At 38.0% G+C, this 18,983-nt stretch overlaps 1 non-coding gene across 1 annotated transcript; it reads right to left on the bottom strand.

Annotated features, from left to right (window-relative positions):
- Positions 1 to 5,596: 5,596 nt before the first annotated feature.
- On the bottom strand, positions 5,597 to 5,701 carry LOC129651877 (U6 spliceosomal RNA). The gene has a single exon (XR_008714381.1). It is a non-coding gene; the product is annotated as a U6 spliceosomal RNA (small nuclear RNA).
- Positions 5,702 to 18,983: the final 13,282 nt, after the last annotated feature.

Raw genomic sequence — 18,983 nt, 5'->3', positions numbered from 1 at the left:
AACCAGGATAAAGTTAAGGGTAAAGTGAGCTGTTTGCCAGAATGCTATTTAGAGAATTTTTTGCAGATGAAACAACTCAGCCTAGCTTGAAGTGTTTTAGTATTTTGGTAACTGATTTATTTCCTTTTCCAAACAAAAATAGTAAGCTTGGGCAAATCTGAATATATTTATGGAAGCAGAGTATTTGAAAATGGGGGTCTTACAAAGCAAAGAATGTGTGGTCATAAAGCTCAAAATATAGACATGTAAAATCTTCTGTGCAGGTAAATACACACACACACACACACACACACACACAAAGTCTAAATCTAAAAGATTTTTGAAATACTATTGATACAATCTCCCTTAAACACAGCAGAGTCTGTTGCCACCTTATAACACATTCTGTAACCAAAAGCATTTTGATAAATTTTTAATATCTATAAAACTCTCATCTAAAAGTAGTCAAGTAATATTAGAATACCAAAACTATTGACAAATATTGTCACTTCAGAGCCCGCTGAAATATAATTACATCCATTTTATGAGTTATTTTTTAATCTCCTAGTTATAAAAATAAGCAAAAGTACATAGAAAAATATTTCACTTTTAACATGTAACTACATTACCCATCGCATATTTTAAAAAGTGTCCTAGTGAATATAAACAAACCATGTTCTATCAACATCCTTGGGGAAAATATAAAATGTAATGGAATTTTAGCTCTAAATATGTGCACTTATGGCAAAATAGAAAAATTTTTTTAAATAAGTATGGCAAATCACATAGTATTTTCAAGGTTTAAAAACCTGAAATTGTATTACAATGTTACCACATTCTGCCTTAATTTTACAAAACAGAGAAGTAGACTAATCACAAGAATGATTTAAACAAAGTGTTATATATTTTTTTCAACTTAAAATACAATATAAATTTTCTGGAGAAGGGGAGGAAAGTGGCAATTTTAAACTTGCTTACCTCAACTTCAGTCTGGTTTAGGAAATGCAGTGTTTCTTTGATTTTTAATTGTTCCTGCATTACTTGCAAATGTGACCACATGACTATAGTTTATGCTATTATGTTGTCAGGCTTCTGATAATGGTAAGGAATGTTTGTTTAGACTGTGTGGCTCTTCACTTTAATTCACTCTGGCTCCAGTGTGACCTGTTAAAACTGCTATCAATGGAAAATCCAAATTTCCCAGAAAGGCTTAAAGCAACAGCAACCCCTGTGAACCAAAATTATCTCCTATTGAGGCTAATTACCTTAGCACACTTAGGAAAGCACCGCTGTAGGAAATTTGCTGCCTTGCAGTCATTCCCCCTCTGTTAAGTGCTTTTAGTTGATATGAGGTCGTATATTTGCTGATTACTCTACGGCATCTTTTAGTACCTTTGGAAGTGTGAAGCTAGATGCAAAAAACTGAAATGGCATATTATAGGATGTGTGCAGCTTTCCCTGGTTATAAAACCTGTGCTTAGGGAACTGACCCCATTAGGGTGGGAGTTTTAAAGGGGAAAAAATTGCAAGCCTTAAGTTATAACGAATAAAGATAGATTTAGTAAATTTTAAAAGTTACTAATTTTTAACTTACATATAGCAAATAACATAAAATTTAACAAATAAGCAAGATGTGTTTCATATCTTTTCTTACTATTTTGAACATAGCCTTACTCAATCCTTTAAAAAAAAGCCACTTGGTATATTATTTAATGTATAAAATGATAGTTGTTTTAATGTGAGTATCAAAAGTGCTCCAATGTGAATATAGTCGGGATTGTATCTATGCAGATTTGAGTTATTTAAACATATAATAAATTTTAGTTTATGCATTAAAATGATAGATATTTTGTCATTTACAAAAACAATCATAAAATGAAAACTAAAAAGTGAAAGTGTTAGTTGCTCAGTCTTGGCCTACTCCTTGTGACCACATGGACTGTAGCCCAAACCAGACTTCTCTGTCCATGGAATTCTCCAGGCAAGAATACTGAAGTTGGCAGCCGTTCTCTTCTCCAGGGTATCTTCCCAACCCAGGGATCAAACCTAGGTCTCCTGCATTGCAGGGAGATTCTTTAACATCTGAACCACCAGGGAAGCCCCACCAAACCATACAAAGAGATGGTGCTACTGTCAAAAAATCATTCATCCAGTGTATATCTCTCTAGTGAATGATGCTTTAGCTTGTGCTATGCGTCATCTTTTTCAAATTAAACATTTTTTTCTACAAAGATGAAGGATTATTATTTAGAGATACAACTATTTCAATTGACTTTTTAAAAAGTAAAGCTACATTTGTCACAATTTTGGTTGCTTTTAAAGAAACCCTATTTCCCATAGATTTACATTAAAACATTAACAACTCCCTGATATCCTGCATAGTTGGCAGTAGAGAAAGGCTCTGAAGCTGGAGAGCAGGAGTATGATTCAAACTCTGTCATGCTGGATGTGTGAGAATTTTTTTTTTTGAAGTATAGTTGATTTGCAATCTTTCATGTGTACAGTAAAGTAATTCAGTGTCTGTCCCTCTGCCATGTCCAATTGTTTTGCAACCCTAGAGACCATAGCATGCCAGGCTTCTTTGTTCATGGAATTCGCCAGGCAAGAATACGGAAGTGTTTTGCCATATCCTTCTCCAAGGGATCTTCCCAACCCAGGGACTGAACTCATGTTTCCTGCTTGGCAGGCAGATTCTTTACCAATGAGCCACCTGGGAAGTCTATATATATTTCAGATTCTTATCTCTTATGGGTTATTACAAGATATCGAATATAGTTCCTTGTGCTACAGTAGGTCCTTGTTGTGTATCTATTTTATATATAAAAGTGTGTATCTGCTAATCTCAAATTCCCAATTTATTCTCCCCCTCCCCACCGAGTATGTGTGGGAATTTAAATTCAAGATATAACATCACATTCCTGGGGAAAAAAACATTGTTATTCATCCAAAAGTATAAACCTGAAAATAGAGTTCTTCAGTCATAGCAGAAGATGACTATCAACACCCTCTAACCTCTGATTCAAATCTTTAATATCTTTTAAAATGACAAACATAATTTCAACAATGAGACATATTGGTAGGATGGTAAAGCAGCCAAACAGGGAAGCCCACTGCATCCCACAGCTGTATTCTGCTTCCAGGGGGAGCCACTGGAGATGTGAGTTTAACAGGAATATCTCCACCTGAAAATGCAACTACTACACATCCCAATACATGTGTGACACTTTCCCATCTCTTGTATTTTTTTCCCCAGTGAATAAAAAGCAGGACTAATGACTATATTGTGCATGCTCAGTCGCTCAGTCATATCTGACTCTTTGCCATCTCATGGACTATTGCCTGCTAGGCTCCTCTGTCCGTGGGATTTTCCAGGCAAGAATACCGAAATGGGTTGCCATTTCCTTCTCCAGGGAATCTGCCACACCCAGAGATCAAACCCACATCTGCATCGGCAGGCTTATTCTTTACCACTGAATTCCTATTCTTCACTAGGGAAGCCCCAATAACAATATAGCTGAAACTAAAATAGGAAATGAGAGACAGAAAAAGTAGTATGTTGGGAATAATCAAGATTTGCTTTTTTATGATTTTCTTTTTCTCCAGCATCATCCCAGATTGGAATGGTGGAGGTTCTGAGTTGTAGTTATTCAAGACGTAGTAGACAGATTAACTATTCGATTACTAGCAAGTAATAGAGTGAAGGACCAGGAGGAAGGACTATCCCCTTAATTCTGATTCTGATGAGTAAAGAAATGCTATGCACAGTGGCTGGACAAGAATAATGTGAGTAATTGTCGAGGATGTCCCCTCACAAAAGATCACAGTAATCTCCTGACTGCACTAAATTCCATGGATATGAAAGCAGTTCATGTATAAAACTAGCCAAAATCCATTACTGGATTATGCTCACAGCACGGTGCTAATGAGTTCACTTGCCAATGCAGGAGATGCAACAGCAGGAGACACGGGTTTGATCCCTGGGTCAGGAAGAACCCCTGAAGGAAATGGCAACCCACTCCAGTATTCTTGCCTGGGAAATCCCATGGACAGAGGAGCCTGGAAGGCTATAGTCTGTTGGGTCATAAAGAGTTGGACACAACTGAGTGACTGAGCACACATACACACACAAAGTTCTCAAACACATCTATCCTTTTCACTAATAACTCAAATCCTAGAATTCTGCCTGGTACAATAAATACTAAATGAGAGAAAGAAATAAATATTTTTATAAATGATCATGAATGCTAACTTGGAAAAAATAATTTTTAAAAAATGTTTAAATCCATTTTAAAACCAGACAAGTGGGGCAGTCTTTGCAGCTGCCTTAAAGGTAACTGAATGAGAAATTTTATGAGCTGGTTCTAAAAGCCTTCAAGATTCATATCTTTATCAAGAGGTTTAAATACAAACTTGTGATTCAGTGCAAGTCATTTTAAAGATATTTAATTCATAGCTGTAATTTGCTTTTAAAAAGATGAAAATGGATGAGCTGCATTGGGGGGTTTAAAATAGACTTTTGAAAGCTAAGGCGACTCCTCTCTTCATCTATTTACAGGAAAGTCAGAAAGAAGTATCTTGAGATTTGCTCAGGGAAACAGTTAAAGCCGCAGGCTGTGAGTTGATGGGGTTTGGTGGTTCAGAGGGAAAGACATGTGTCGACAAATTATGAGGCTTTCCCAGCCCAAGTGCCACTTATTAAGTTTATGACCTGCCCACTGAGTGGCCAGATATAGTCCCCACCACCTTCCCCACACACTTGGTTATTGGCATTTTGACACCTTTTTTGCACAGCTGGAGGCATTCCTGACACTATCAATGTAATATAGCTGTTTCAGATCACAAATATTACTCATTAACCTTAGGGCAGAAATCTAACATAATCAAATATCCTTTGCTACCTAATTCAAGTCAGCCAGGGGCAGGATAGATAGGAAAAACAATACAAACAATACATAGAGAAATGCTCAAGAAGTGTTGTTTGTTTGTTTTTTTAAGAGTTTCTCTGCTTTCAGAATCTGCCATCTGTCACAGTCTTCAGGTTATGAATTATTTTGCGAGCCATGTGCTTAAAAAGTGTTCAGAATATGGATGTTGTAATTCAGGAGAATTATACTCTTTAGCAGAATGACTTTTACTAGTTTTTTTTTTTACTTTATTAATATATTTTATTTAACTCAATATATCCAAAATATTTCATTTCTATATTTAATCAATATCAACTTTTTTCTTTTCATTTCATTTATTTATTTTTATTGAAGTATAGTTGATGGACAGAGGAGCCTGGAGGGCTACAGTCCATGGGGTGGCAAAGAGTCAGACATGACTCATTCATTCACTCAGTTGATTTACAATGTTGTGTTAATTTCTGGTGCACAGCGAAATGACTCAGTTATACATAGGTGTTTACATTCCTTTTTATATTCTTTTCCACTATAGTTTATCCCAAGATATTAAATATAGTTCCCTGTGCTATAATAGAATCTTGTTGTTCATCCATTCTACATTTGCATCTATTGGCTGGCCAAAAAGTTTGTATAGTATTTTCCATATGATGTTATGGAAAAACCAGAATGAACTTTCTGGCCAACCCATTACTAACCCCAAATTCCCAGTCCAAAAAAATATGGAACACTTCATAAATTTGTGTATCACCCTTGTTCAGGAAATGCTGATCTTCTCAGTATCGTTCCAATTTTAGTATACATGCTGACAAAGTTAGCGTGACTTCTACCAATTTTTTCCTTTCTCTAAGAAAGTATTCACTCTTTGGCAAAACTAATACAATTATGTAAAGTTTAAAAATAAAATAAAATTGAAGAACAAAAAAAAAGAGACATTTGAAAGAAGTCTTTTAAGTACATTCTTCCACCAGAACTCCACTGGTGAGTATAAAAAAAAAAAAGAAAGAAAAAAAAAGAAAATATTCACTATCTCAAGTACTGCAAAAAGGCTTTTGGGAATTAAATATCCCTTTTCATCTCTCCTCTTTGACTTCCCAAAAGTTATCCTTTACAATCAAGTCAAAACTGAATGCTTTCTGTGTTGGTCCTATCCCTCTTCTATCTAAAACCTGAGTCTCCCATCTTCGTATTTTTAAGTTAACTATTAATAGATTTGGCAAGAATAACTTGAAAGTTTAAGGGAGACTAGACTGTTCCTAGCTTGTCTTATTTACCTGACCTTTTGAGAACTAGGACCAGCATCATGGTATCTCACTCACCTTACCCTACCCCCTGCTCTGTTGATGACCAGATGTGAATCTTTTTATTTTTTGCCATGCCACATGGCTTACAGGATCCTAGTTCCCTAACCAGGGTTTGAACCTGGGCCCTCAGCAGTGAGATCATGGAGGCCTAACCACTGGACTGCCAGGGAATTCCCCAGATGCAAATTTTGCTTAAATATGTCCCTACTTGGTAAACCTGTACATATTAAGCAATCAGAATTACTAATAATATCAAAGTTTAAAATTCTAAAACATGATTTTATCATTACATTGTCCCTAAAGATGCCTCCTCACTTTTAATCATTTAAGATGAAAAAAGTGGACCTGGACATTTCAACAAAGCTCATCCCCCAAGATGTTTGTAGAATTTCATTTTGATGAAAAGAGTTCACATCATGTTCTCACCCATAGCTCTTCATGACTTGAATTATGTTTAAAAATCAATTGTCATTATCCAGATATTTTTAGTACAAATAGGCTGATTTCTAAGCAGAGAAGATAAACAGGAAAGATAAAGTTATGGTCCCAAGGCAAGCATAATTTTCTTATTTTGAAATTTCAACTATTAACGAGGCATCTTGTCTTAGGGGCTCTTCGGAGATTACATTCATTATGTTCATTATATATTATCATAATAAGCTTGTGTAAATGTTGCTGAAATCACACTAAAGGACAATTCTTTGTCCTCTCTAGTGAGATATAAGATATATCAGCAATGGTAACAAGATGACAGCCCCTAGTTCCTTCCCCCAGGGAGGACCAAAAAGGCAAAGAGATGGGTGAGCCCAAGAAATTCTGGGGAAGCATAGAAAAAAGCCAGATACAACCCAAATTCTCCATCTGCTCTCTACTGAGGGCCACACTCCTGACTTTAGTGGGATCATCTCGCTTTCACCAATGCAAGTCCAAGAACAGATCCATTCCTCGGCAAATCATCCACCTTCCCAGCTCCACCCAGGGGCCTGTGAAAATGTCTGGGAGGAGTCCAGGCCATTTGCGGTTTGAATCTAGAGCAGCCCGTGGAAGCTGAACAGCCAGGCTTCCCCTACCTGACCTCAGGCAGTCACCAAACCTACTCTGATGAGGTCATGTTTCAAAGTGATTCAGGGCAGTATATAGCACGATCTTTCTCCAGAAATTTGAATGGGAAACAGAAAAAAAAAAACAAATATTTTTTCTCTGTGCCTCAATTCCCATTAAAGACTCTTGAAAGACTAATTATAGACAAAATGAATTAGCTATACATTTTTCTGCACAATTAAATGGCAGAGTGGGTAAATTTGTGTAAAATTATGGTGTCGATAAGTCTGCTAGGATAGTAACATAGCCAGTCTTCAGGATGGAGGCCAGAATATCTTCGGATCTTTTCCCCCCAAAGGCTACCCCCATTCCCTGAAAGAATCCAAGTGGCTCACATGGACTCCATGGAGATATTTAATTTCCTCCCTTCCTGCTACTGCTTGTAGAACTTCTCTTCACTCAACCTCCATGGCCATGATGGGTTGTTCATGTTCCAATCAACCAGTGTGGACCTTCCTAGTGAGTCACATTATCTCCTGATCAAGCCCAAGTGTAGCTTGCGGTTGAGAATAATGCCATCTTGCCCCTCAAGTTCAGGCCTGCAGCCAGGTTGTCTCACTAGGGTAAACCACAGGGCTTCCTTCGGTCCTTAAAGCCTGTTATTAAAGGTCCCAGTGCTAATGCTCAGTTGCTCAGTTGTATCCAACTCAGTTGTATCTTTGCACCCCCATGGATTATAGCCCACAAATCTCCTCTGTCCATGTGATGTTCCGGGCAAGAGTACTGGAGTGGGTTGCCATTGCCTTCTCCAGGGAGATGTTTGAGTAGACCCTAAAAGTACTCACCCAAAAGTGCTGTGTACTCTCAGTCTTCCACCCAATCAGCAGCCCAGGAGAACAATATAGACATCTGATTATTTCTTATTTCTTCATGAGCTTCCTGTCTATATGAGGTACTCCTGGAAAGCTTTTTATATTATCTTTTCAGAGTTTTAATTCTTGTATCCTTTTGTTTGATCATTAACTCCCAAATCCTCTTTTAGAGAATTCTTAGTGGGTCAATCTGGTCCTCATAGACATGAGATCTTGGGTCCTACCTCAACCCCACTCCCATATGTTAAGCATAAACTATATGCTAAACACTGCAGAAATTGTTGGACCTCCTAGGTGGTTCAGTGGTAAAGAATCCACCTACTAATGCAGGAGATGTGGGTTCAATCCCTGGGTTGGAAAGATCCCTTGGAGAAGGAAATGGCAACGCACTCCAGTATTCTTGCCTGGGAAATCCCATGGACAGAGAAGTCTAGTGGGTTAGAGTCCATGGGGTCACAAAGAGTCAGACATGACTGAGTGACTGAGCATGCACACACTAGATATTAGGCTTTCATTCTAACTTGAGGGACTTCCTAGGACTGAGTAGGAGGCAAACACAGAACACTGAACTCCAAAAGTAATTTGTATCCTCATAAAATTAGTATTAGAAACACAAATTAATCCTCAATTCAGTGAGTGTGGGACACTTTAGTTAATATGCTAATATTTTTCCCTTATTAAAATTAGAATAATCACCCCAACTCTCTCCTAGGTCCTGCTCAAAACTGTTGACAATTCACCAAATTTGTACAATTTCTGAGCTAAAGCTAAAGATAGTCGGTCTCCTTTTTATATTCAGCCCATATTCAGAGACACCAAGAAGCCGATGAAGGGTGAAATATTCATGGCATCTATTGCTTCCTGGATTATCAACTAATGGTAGCATCGTTGATAGAACTAAATTAATTTGAAGGAATCAGAGACAAGTGAAGCTGAGGTCTGGTGGGTGAAAAATGTGCACTTTATCAGCTAAAGTACTCAGCTCCAGACTCCCCTACCTCTTAAGTACAAGTAATGTATGGCTGGGTTTCAGCATTACTTTGCACAGTGCCCATCCTGTCATAATTAAAAATCTCTGAGAGACCTAAAAGCTGTAAATGGCCATCCAGACACTCACTAAATGAAATATTACCCACTAAAAAGGACTTTTGTGAATTATTCATTCTATAAAACACTTTATGGAATATGATTATCACATAAAGGCACTTGAAAGATGAACTGTGGTAGAGATGATCTTCCATGATGAACACGCACAAGGTTCCTTCTATCTCTTTTTAGATATTTAAGCCTACTGAATTTGGTTATATTTTAAAATAGAGAGTTGAGATATTCACATTTAAGTCCTCTACTCTTGAAAAGGCTTGCCAGGTGTCTCAGTGGTAAAGAATCCGCCTGCCAATGCAGGAAACGTGGGTTGGATCTCTGGGCTCAGAAAATTCCCCTGCAGAAGGAAATGGCAACCCGCTTCAGTATTCTTGCCTAGAAAATACCATGTACAGAAGAGCCTGGTGGGCTACATGTAGTGCCTGATGTTGCAAAGAGCTGGACACAACTGAGCAACCATGCACGTATGCACCCTTGAAAAGAATTCATTCTGGCATGAGATGACATGATTTGAAATCAGTGATAGTGTTCAATTGTGAGAATTGGTAATTTTAACAACTTATTTTCAGGTCCTTTCTAATTTACGGACATGGCACGCCAAAGTGGAAGCCAGGAATGGACTTAACCAGCCTGCCATGCAGTTGGAGCTGACATATGACCAAGGCTCTGCCATTCAGATCTATCAATGAAAGTCTTAGGCTTGAAAGAAAGTGAGATGGGAGAAAAAATAGAAGGATACCATGTCCAAAGACAACTTTGGAGTGACTATCTTATGCTTCATTGGAGTCTTTGCTTTTGTCCATCTGATGGATGACTTCAAGGAAAGTAGTGATAATTTTTCAGCTTAACTTCATTTATTTAGGAAATTAGAAAGATCTATTTGTCCTAAAGTGATTCTTGCAAATAAATATTTCATGATTTTATTAATGTTGGAAAAAGTGCAGTTTTAAAAAAATCAATAGGAATTCATGTGGATTAACTTTTAAAGAATGTTGGAAATTAATAAAATGTGGCTTAAATACATTTTTTAAAAAATTATTTATTTTTTATTGAAGGACAATTGTTTTACAGAATTTTGTTGTTTTCTGTCAAACCTCAACATGAATCAGCCATAGGTATACAAATATCCCTTCTCTTTTGAACCTCCCTCCCATCTCCCTCCCCATCCCACCCCTCTAGGTTGATCAGAGACCCTGTTTGAGTTTCCTGAGCCATACAGCAAATTCCCTTTGGCTATCTATTTTACAAATGGTAATCTAAATTTCCGTGTTACTCTTTCCATACCTCTCACCCTCTCCTCCCCTCGCCCCATGTCCATAAGTCTATTCTCTATGTCTGTTTCTCCATTGTTGCTCTGTAAATAAATTCTTCAGTACCATTTTTCTAGATTCCATATATATGCATTAGAATGCAATATTTATCTTTCTCTTTATGACTTACTTCACTCTGTAAAATAGGTTCTAGGTTCATTCACCTCATTAGAACTGACTCAAATGAATTCCTCTTTATACTCCTTTTTATTCCATTGTGTATATGTACCATAACTTCTTTATCCTTTCATCTGTCGATGGACATCTACGTTGCTTCCATGTTCTAGCTATTGTAAATAGCGCTGCAATGAACACTGGGATACATGTGTCTCTTTCAATTTTGGTTTCCTCTGGGTATATGCTTCGGAGTGGCATTACTGGGTCACATGGTGGTTTTATTCCTAGTTTTTTAAGGAATCGCCATACCATCTTCCATAGTGGCTGTATCAATTTACATTCCCACCAACAGGGCAAGAGTGTCCCCTTTTCTCCACACCCTCTCCAGCATTAATTGTTTGAAGACTTTTTGAGGATGGTCATTCTGACCGATGTGAGGTGGTATCTCATTGTAGTTTTGATTTGCATTTCTCTAATAATGAACGATGTTGAGCATCTTTTCATGTGTTTGTTAGCCATCTGTGTGTCTTTGGATAAATGTCTGTTTAGGTTTTCCCCCACTTTTGGATGGGGTTGTTTGTTTTTCTGGCATTGAGGTGTATGAGTTGCTTGTATATTTTGGAAATTAATCATTTGTCAGCTGTTTCATTTGCTATTATTTTCTCCCATTCTGAGGGTTGTCTTTTCACTTTGCTTATAGTTTCCTTTGCTGTGCAAAAGCTATTAAGTTTAATCAGGTCCCACTTGTTTATTTTTGTTTTTATTTCCATTACTCTAGAAGGTGGATCATAGAGGATCTTGCTTTGATTTATGTCATTGAATGTTCTGCCTATGTTTTCCTCTAAGAATTTTATACTTTCTGGTCTTATATTTAGGTCTTTAACCCTTTTTGAGTTTATCTTTGTGTATGGTGTTAGGAAGTGTTCTAATTTCATTATTTTACATGTAGCAGTCCAGTTTTCCCAGCAACATTTATTGAAGAGGCTGTCTTTGCCCCATTGTATATTCCTGCCTCCTTTGTCAAAAATAAGGTACCCATAGGTGCATGGGTTTATTTCCAGGCTTTCTATCTTGTTCCATTTGGCCTATATTTCTGTTTTTGCCAGTACCATACTGTCTTGATGACTGTAGCTTTGAAGTATAATGTGAAGTCAAGAAGATTGATTCCTCCAGCTCCATTCTTCTTTCTTAAGGCTGCTTTCTCTATTTGGGATCTTTTGTGTTTCCATATGAATTGAGGAATTTTTTGTTCTAGTTCTGTGAGAAATGTCATTAGTAATTTGCTAGAGATCACATTGAATCTGAATTGTGTTTGGTAGTATAATCATTTTTACAATATTGATTCTTCCTACCCAGGAACATGGACTATCTCTCCATCTGTTTATGTCATCTTTGATTTCTTTCATTAGTGTCTTTGAATTTTCTGTGTGCAGTTCTTTCATCTCCTCAGGGAGGTAAGTTTATTCCTAGATATTTAATTCTTTTTCTTGCAATGGTGAATGGGATTGATTCCTTAATTGCTCTTTCTGATTTTTCTTTGCTAGTATATAGAAATGCAAGTGATTTCTGTGTATTGATTTTGTATCCTGCAACTTTGCTAAATTCACTGATTGCCTCTAGTAATTTTCTAATACTATCTTTAGGGTTTTCTATGTACAGTATCATGTCATCTGCAAACAGTGATAGCTTTACTTCTTCTTTTCTGATCTGGATTGCTTTTATTTCTTTTTCTTCTCTGATTGCTGTAGCTAGGACTTCTAGAACTATGTTGGATAATAGTGGTAAAAATGGACACCCTTGTCTTGTTCCTGATCTTAGAGGAAATGTTTTCAGTTTTTAACCATTCAGAATGTTTGTTGTAGGCTTATCATATATAGCCTTTACTATGTTGAGGTAGGTTCCTTCTATGCCCATTTTTTGAAGTGTTTTAATCATAAGGGGGTGCTAAATTTTGTCAAAGGGTTTTTCTGCATCTATTGAGATCATATGGTTTTTAATCTTTCAATTTGTTAATGTGGTGTATCACATTGATTGATTTATATATATTAAAGAATCCTTGCATTCCTGGAATAAACCCAACTTGATCATGGTGTATGAACTTTTTGATGTGTTGTTGAATTCTGTTTGCTAAAATTTTGTTGAGGATCTTTACATCTATGTTGTTCATTAGTGATATTGGCCTGTAGTTTTCTTTTTTGTGTGTTGTCTTTGTCTGGTTTTGGTATTGGGGTGATGGTGACCTCATAGAATGAGTTTGGAAGTGTTCCTTCCTTGGCAACTTTTTGAAAGAGTTTTAGAAGGATAGGCATTAGCTCTTCTCTAAATGTTTGATAGAATTCTCCTGTGAAGCTATCTGGTCCTGGGCTTTTGTTTTCTGGGAGATTTTTGATCACAGCTTCAATTTCAGTGCTTGTAATTCAGTTGTTCATAATTTCTATTTCTTCCTGGTTCAGTCTTGGAAGATTGAGCTTTTCTAAGAATCTGTCCATTTCTTGCAAGTTATCCATTTTATTACCATATAGTTGTTCATAATAGTCTCTTATAATCCTTTGTATTTCTGCATTGTCAGTGGCAACCTCTCCTTCTTCATTTATAATTTTACTGATTTGATTCTTCTCTCTTTTTTTCCCTGATGAATCTGGAAAGGTTTGTGAATTTTGTTTGTCTTCTCAGAGAACCAGCTTTAAGTTTTATTAATCTTTACTATTGTTTCTTTCATTTATTTCTGCTTGGATCTTTATGATTTCTTTTCTTCTACTAATTTTGGGGGGTTTTGGTTCTTCTTTTTCCAGCTGTTTTAGGTATAAAGCTAGGTTGTCTATTTGATGTTCTTGTTTCTTGAGGTAAGATTGTATTGCTATAAACTTCACCTTTAGAACTGCTTTTGCTGCATCTCATAGGTTTTGAGTTGTCATGTTTTCATTGTCATTTGTTTCTGGAAATTACTTTATTTCCCTTTTGATTTATTCAGTAACCTGTTTCTTATTTAGACACATGTTGTTTAATCTCAATGTGTTTGTGTTTTTTACAGGTTTATCCTTGTAATTGTTATCTAATCTCATAGTGTTATGGTCAGAGAAGATATATGATACAATTTCAATTTTCTTCAATTTACTGAGGTTTGATTTGTGCCCCAACATGTGGTCTATCCTGGAGAATGTTCCATGTGCACTTGAGAAGAAGGTGTGTTCTTCTGCATTTGCATGGAATATCCTGAAGATATGAATGATATCCATCTCATCTAATGTATCATTTAGGACTTGTATTTCCTTATTAATTTTCTGTTTGGATGATCTGTCCATTGGTGTGAGTAGGGTGTTAAAGTCTCCTACTATTATTGTGTTGCTGTGAATTTCTCCTTTTGCGTCTGTTAGTGCTTGTCTTATGTATTGAGGTGCTCCTATGTTGGGTGCATAGGTATTTACAGTTGTTATGTCTTCCTCTTGGATTGCTCCCTTGCTCATTATGTAGTGTCCTTCCTTATGTCTTGTAATCTTCTTTATTTTAAGGTCTATTTTGTCTGATATGAGGATTGCTACTCTAGCTTTCTTTTGCTTCCCATTTGCATGGAATATACTTTTCAATCCTCTCACTTTCAGTCTATATGTGTCTTGAGGTCTGAAGTGAGTTTCTTGTAGACAACATATATATGGGGCTTGTTTTTGTATTCATTCAGCCAGTCTGTGTCTTTTGGTTGGAGCATTTAATCCATTTACATTTAAAGTAATTATTGATATATATGTTCCTATTGCCATTTTCTAATTGTTCAGGGTTGATTTTGTTGATCTTTTTTTTTTTTTCTCTTGTATTTCTTGACTATGTAAGTCCCTTTAACATTTGTTGTAAAGCTGGTTTGGTAGTACTGAATTCTATTACCTTTTGCTTGTCTGAAAAGCTCTTTATTTCTTCATCAATTTTGAATGAGATCTTTTCCAGATACAGTAATCTTGATAGTAGATGTTTCCCTTTCACTACTTTAAATATATCCTGCCATTCCCTTCTGGCCTGCAGAGTTTCTGCTGAAAGATCAGCTGTTAAGCATATGAGGTTTCCCTTATATGTTACTTGTTGCTTCTCCCTTGCTGCTTTTAATATTCTTTCTTTGTGTTTAGTCTTTGTTAGTTTGATTAGTATGTGTCTTGGCATGCTTCTCCTTGGGTTTATCCTATATGGGACTCTTTGTGCCTCTTGGACTTGATTGACTATTTCCTTTTCCATGTTGGGGAAATTCTCAAGTATAATCTCTTCAAAAATTTTCTCATACCCTTTCTTTTTCTCTTCTTCTTCTAGGACCCCTATAATTCGAATGTTGGTGCATTTGATATTGTCCCAGAGAAAGGAATGGCAACCCACTCCAGTATTCTTGCCTAGAGAATCCCAGGGACAGAGGAGCCTGGTGGGCTGTTGTCTATGGGGTTGCACAGAGTTGGACACGACTGAAGCGAATTAGCAGCAGCAGTAGCAGAGGTCTCTGAGACTGTCATCAGTTCTTTTCATTCTTTTTACTTTATTCTGCTATTCAGAAGCTATTTCCACCATTTTAACTTCCAGCTCACTGGTTCATTCTTCTGCTTCAGATATTCTGCTATTGATTCTCTCTAGAGTAGTTTTAATTTCAGTAATTGTGCTGTTTGTCTCTGCATGTTTATTCTTTAATTCTTCTAGGTCTTTCTTAATTGATTCTTTCATTTTCTCCATTTTGTTTTCAAAGTTTTTGATCATCTTTACTACCATTATTCTGAATTCTTTTTCAGGTAGTTTGCCTATTTCCTCTTCATTTACTTGGACTTCTGTGTTTCTAGTTTGTTCCTTCATTTGTTTATTATTTCTCTGCCTTTTCATTATTTTATTTTAACTTATTGTGTTTGAGATCTACTTTTCCCAGGCTTCAAGGCTGAATCTTTTCTTCCTTTTGGTTTCTGCCTTCCCATGGTTGGTCCAGGGGTTTGTGTAAGCTTCATATAGGATATGAGATTTGTGCTGAGTTTTTGTTTGTTTGTTTTTCCTCTGATGGACAAAGTTGAGTGAGGTGGTAATCCTGTCTGCTGATGACTGGGTTTGTATTTGTTTTGTTTGTTGTTTAAATGAGGTGTCCTGCAGAGGGTGCTACTGGTGGTTGGGTGATGCCAGGTCTTGTAATCAAGTGGTTTCCTTTGTGTGAGTTCTCACTATTTGATACTCTGCACCCCACTCCAGTACTCTTGCCTGGAAAATCCCATGGATGGAGGAGCCTGGTAGGCTGCAGTCCATGGGGTCGCTAAGAGTCGGACACGACTGAGCGACTTCCCTTTCACTTTTCACTTTCATGCATTGGAGAAGGAAATGGCAAGCCACTCCAGTGTTCTTGCCTGGAGAATCCCAGGGATGGGGGAGCCTGATGGGCTGCGGTCTATGGAGTCGCACAGAGTCAGACACGAATGAAGCGACTTAGCAGCAGCAGCAGCAGCAGCAGGGTTAGTTTTTTGGTAGTCTAGGGTCCTGGAGTCAGTGCTCCTACTCTAAAGGCTCAGGGCTTGATCTGTGTTCAGGAACGAAGATTCCACAAGTGGTTTGTTATGGCATTAAGTGAGATTAAAACACATATCCAAAAATGAGAAACCAAAGATGAACCCCAGACAAATGGCAGTTACAAAATCAGGCAAATAATAATTAAAATAATGGAATATACACATATACATATACACTCATGAGCAAAATGGTCCAACAAAAATAAAATATGGTAGGCTGACCCAGTGAACAAAGGAAATCAAAAATTATATTTACCAGTTAAGAACAAAACTAACTAAAGCACAAACTGGAAAACAAAACTAAAGCAAGGTGCCAACTGGGGAATAAAATAATGAAAATAAAACTGACAAATATGTTGAGAGGAAAGGGGAAAAAGAAAAGAAAGAAAGAATAGATATGAAAGTTAAATAGAGGTAGATAAAGAAGATTTATATATATTAAAGAAGGGGGAAAGTACAGTAGGAAAAGCAAAGGAATAAATGTAGAAAAATAATAATAGGTTTAAAAAATTAGAATTAAAAGAAAAAAAATGATTTAAAAAAAGGAAAACTTCACAGAACTGTAAAAGCCCAATGTAGAGGCAGATGTTTATAACAACAATAAAAAATGTGACTGAGGAAAAAAAAAAGCTCAAAAGCTTAATTGGATTTCATAGTGCCAATAAAATTGACAACTACAACTGGGGCGGGGGGAAGGAAAAAAAGAAAAAAATCCAAAAGATTCTATAGAATAAGTAAAAATAATAATAATACATTTTTTTTTTTTGAGTGACTGCTGTCAGAGTCCTTTCCTTTGCTGAGAGTCACAGTCCACCTCACCTCCCTAGGATGCCCTGCAACACTGTGCTGATCTCTAGACCTGACATGAGGGCAGCTCAGATTCTAATCTGGTCCTACTCCTCTGTGTTCTTGCCTCCAATGTTCACAGCTATCAGAACGAGTGCATTTTCTTTTGTGGGAACTCTCAATGACCTTTTATATATTCCATAGACACAGAATCTGCCTAGTTGATCATATGGATTTAATCTGCAGGTTTTACAGCTAGTGGGAAGGTTTTGGGTCTTCCTTAGTCACACTGCCCCTGGATTTCAAATGTGGTTTTATTTCCACCTCTGCATATGGGTCATCCCCTGGGGTTTGCTCCTGCGGCTGCCCTGGAGGACTTGGGTTTGCCCCGTGAGGGCCAGGTGTGGAGGTGGTGCAGCTGCTTGGGTCACAGGGGTTCTGGCAGCACCAGGTACTCAGGGGAGTTGGCGGCCAGGGCAGCAGGAAATAAAGTGTTCTAGAAGGGTATGGCAACCAGTATTGGACAGTACGCTCCAGTATTCTTGCCTGGAGAACCCCCCTCCCTGACAGAGAAGCCTGGCAGGTCACATTCTACAGGGTCACAAAGAGTCAGACAAGTTCAAAGTGACCCTGTACACATAGACACAAGACTTTTGCCTGTGGCAGCTCTGCCCCAGTAAGAGTTGAGCGTGAAGGTGGTGCAGCTGCTTGGCTTGCGGGGACCGTGGCGGCACCAAGTGTGCAGGGACACGGACTACCTCTGCCGCAGGCGTTATGGCCCTATCAGAGTCTTTTTTCAAGCCTCTTGTAGCTGGTTATCAGAAGGCCTCTTTGGCCAGTCTTTCTCTGTAACTCCGCCTGTTGAGGCACTTAGAGTGTTCCCTTGCCTGGAGTCCTTCTCTGTTGTTCAACGTGTCAGGCACATAGAGGGGTCACCCTGGCTGGAATCCTACTCTGTAAGTTGGCACGCCAGGCACTTAAAGGGGCACCCTGGGTGGGTTCCTACTCTGTAGTTCACTGTGTCAGGTCTTTGATGGGCCAACCTGTCTGTTGCTCAGCTGCCGATGCTGGCATGTGTGGGGAGAGAGAGGCTATGATGCTGGGTCCACCCCCTACACATGACTCAGCAGTATCACCTTGCTTCCATGGCTGCCCAGCTTTCCTCCACAGGCATTTCTGCCCACAATTTCCTCCCTCACATCCCCTTGACTAATCTCTCTGCAGTCAACAGCAGCCCTCACCCTGGGATTTCTCCACATCCCTAAACTCCAGCTCCCAGCAACTCTGCCTTTCAGGGGAGCAGCATTCCTTCCCCAGGGTGTGTATGGCTGCAGCAAGGATTGTCTGATTCCCATTCTATTTAGGCTGCTACAGAGCAGCTGTTTCACTCTCAGCCTTAAATGTTTCTCCTCTGACTCAGACAATTGCCTGGATGTGGGGATCAGACCCCTGCTTCAGTTCCCCCACCAGCCAAGGGCAGGTCCTGTCCTACTAACACTCCTGTTTTTCCCCATACCTACCGAGTTTTGCGTGGTTCTATATATTCTTTTCCACTGGTCAGGTACTCCTGTCCACTCTCAGCAGGTGTTCTGCAGGCATTTCTGCATCTAAAGGTGTATACCTGATGCATCCGTGGAGAGAGATGTACTCCACATCCACCTACTTCCCTGCCATCTTGTTCTCTCCTCCTCTTAAATACGTTTTAAAGCTTTTGCCTTATAATATCAAATTCTATCTCATTTCTCATCTGCTTGCTGCTTCAGTTTTGCTGCAAATTTAAAAATTGTTAGACTTGGCATTTACTGTCTGTTGAACTGAAAGCTCTCCAGAAGAAAGTGTGGAGGACTTGCCTAGTTGCCCAGTGGTTAGGACTTTGCCTTTCAATGCAGGGGATGCAGATTTGATCCCTGGTTGGTAAGCTAAGATCCCATATGCCTTGTGACCAAAAAAAAAAAAAAAAAAAAGAACCAAAACACAAAAGAAAAGCAATGTTGTAACAAATTCAATAAAGACTTTTTAAATGGTCCCCTTTAAAAAAAAATGTTTAAAAAGCAAAAAGATA

Source organism: Bubalus kerabau, chromosome 4, assembly GCF_029407905.1.
Source record: "Bubalus kerabau isolate K-KA32 ecotype Philippines breed swamp buffalo chromosome 4, PCC_UOA_SB_1v2, whole genome shotgun sequence".
NCBI classification, from domain to species: domain Eukaryota; kingdom Metazoa; phylum Chordata; class Mammalia; order Artiodactyla; family Bovidae; genus Bubalus; species Bubalus kerabau.
Note: the sequence above shows the minus strand (reverse complement) of the source record. Positions and strands in the feature narration are given on the sequence as shown.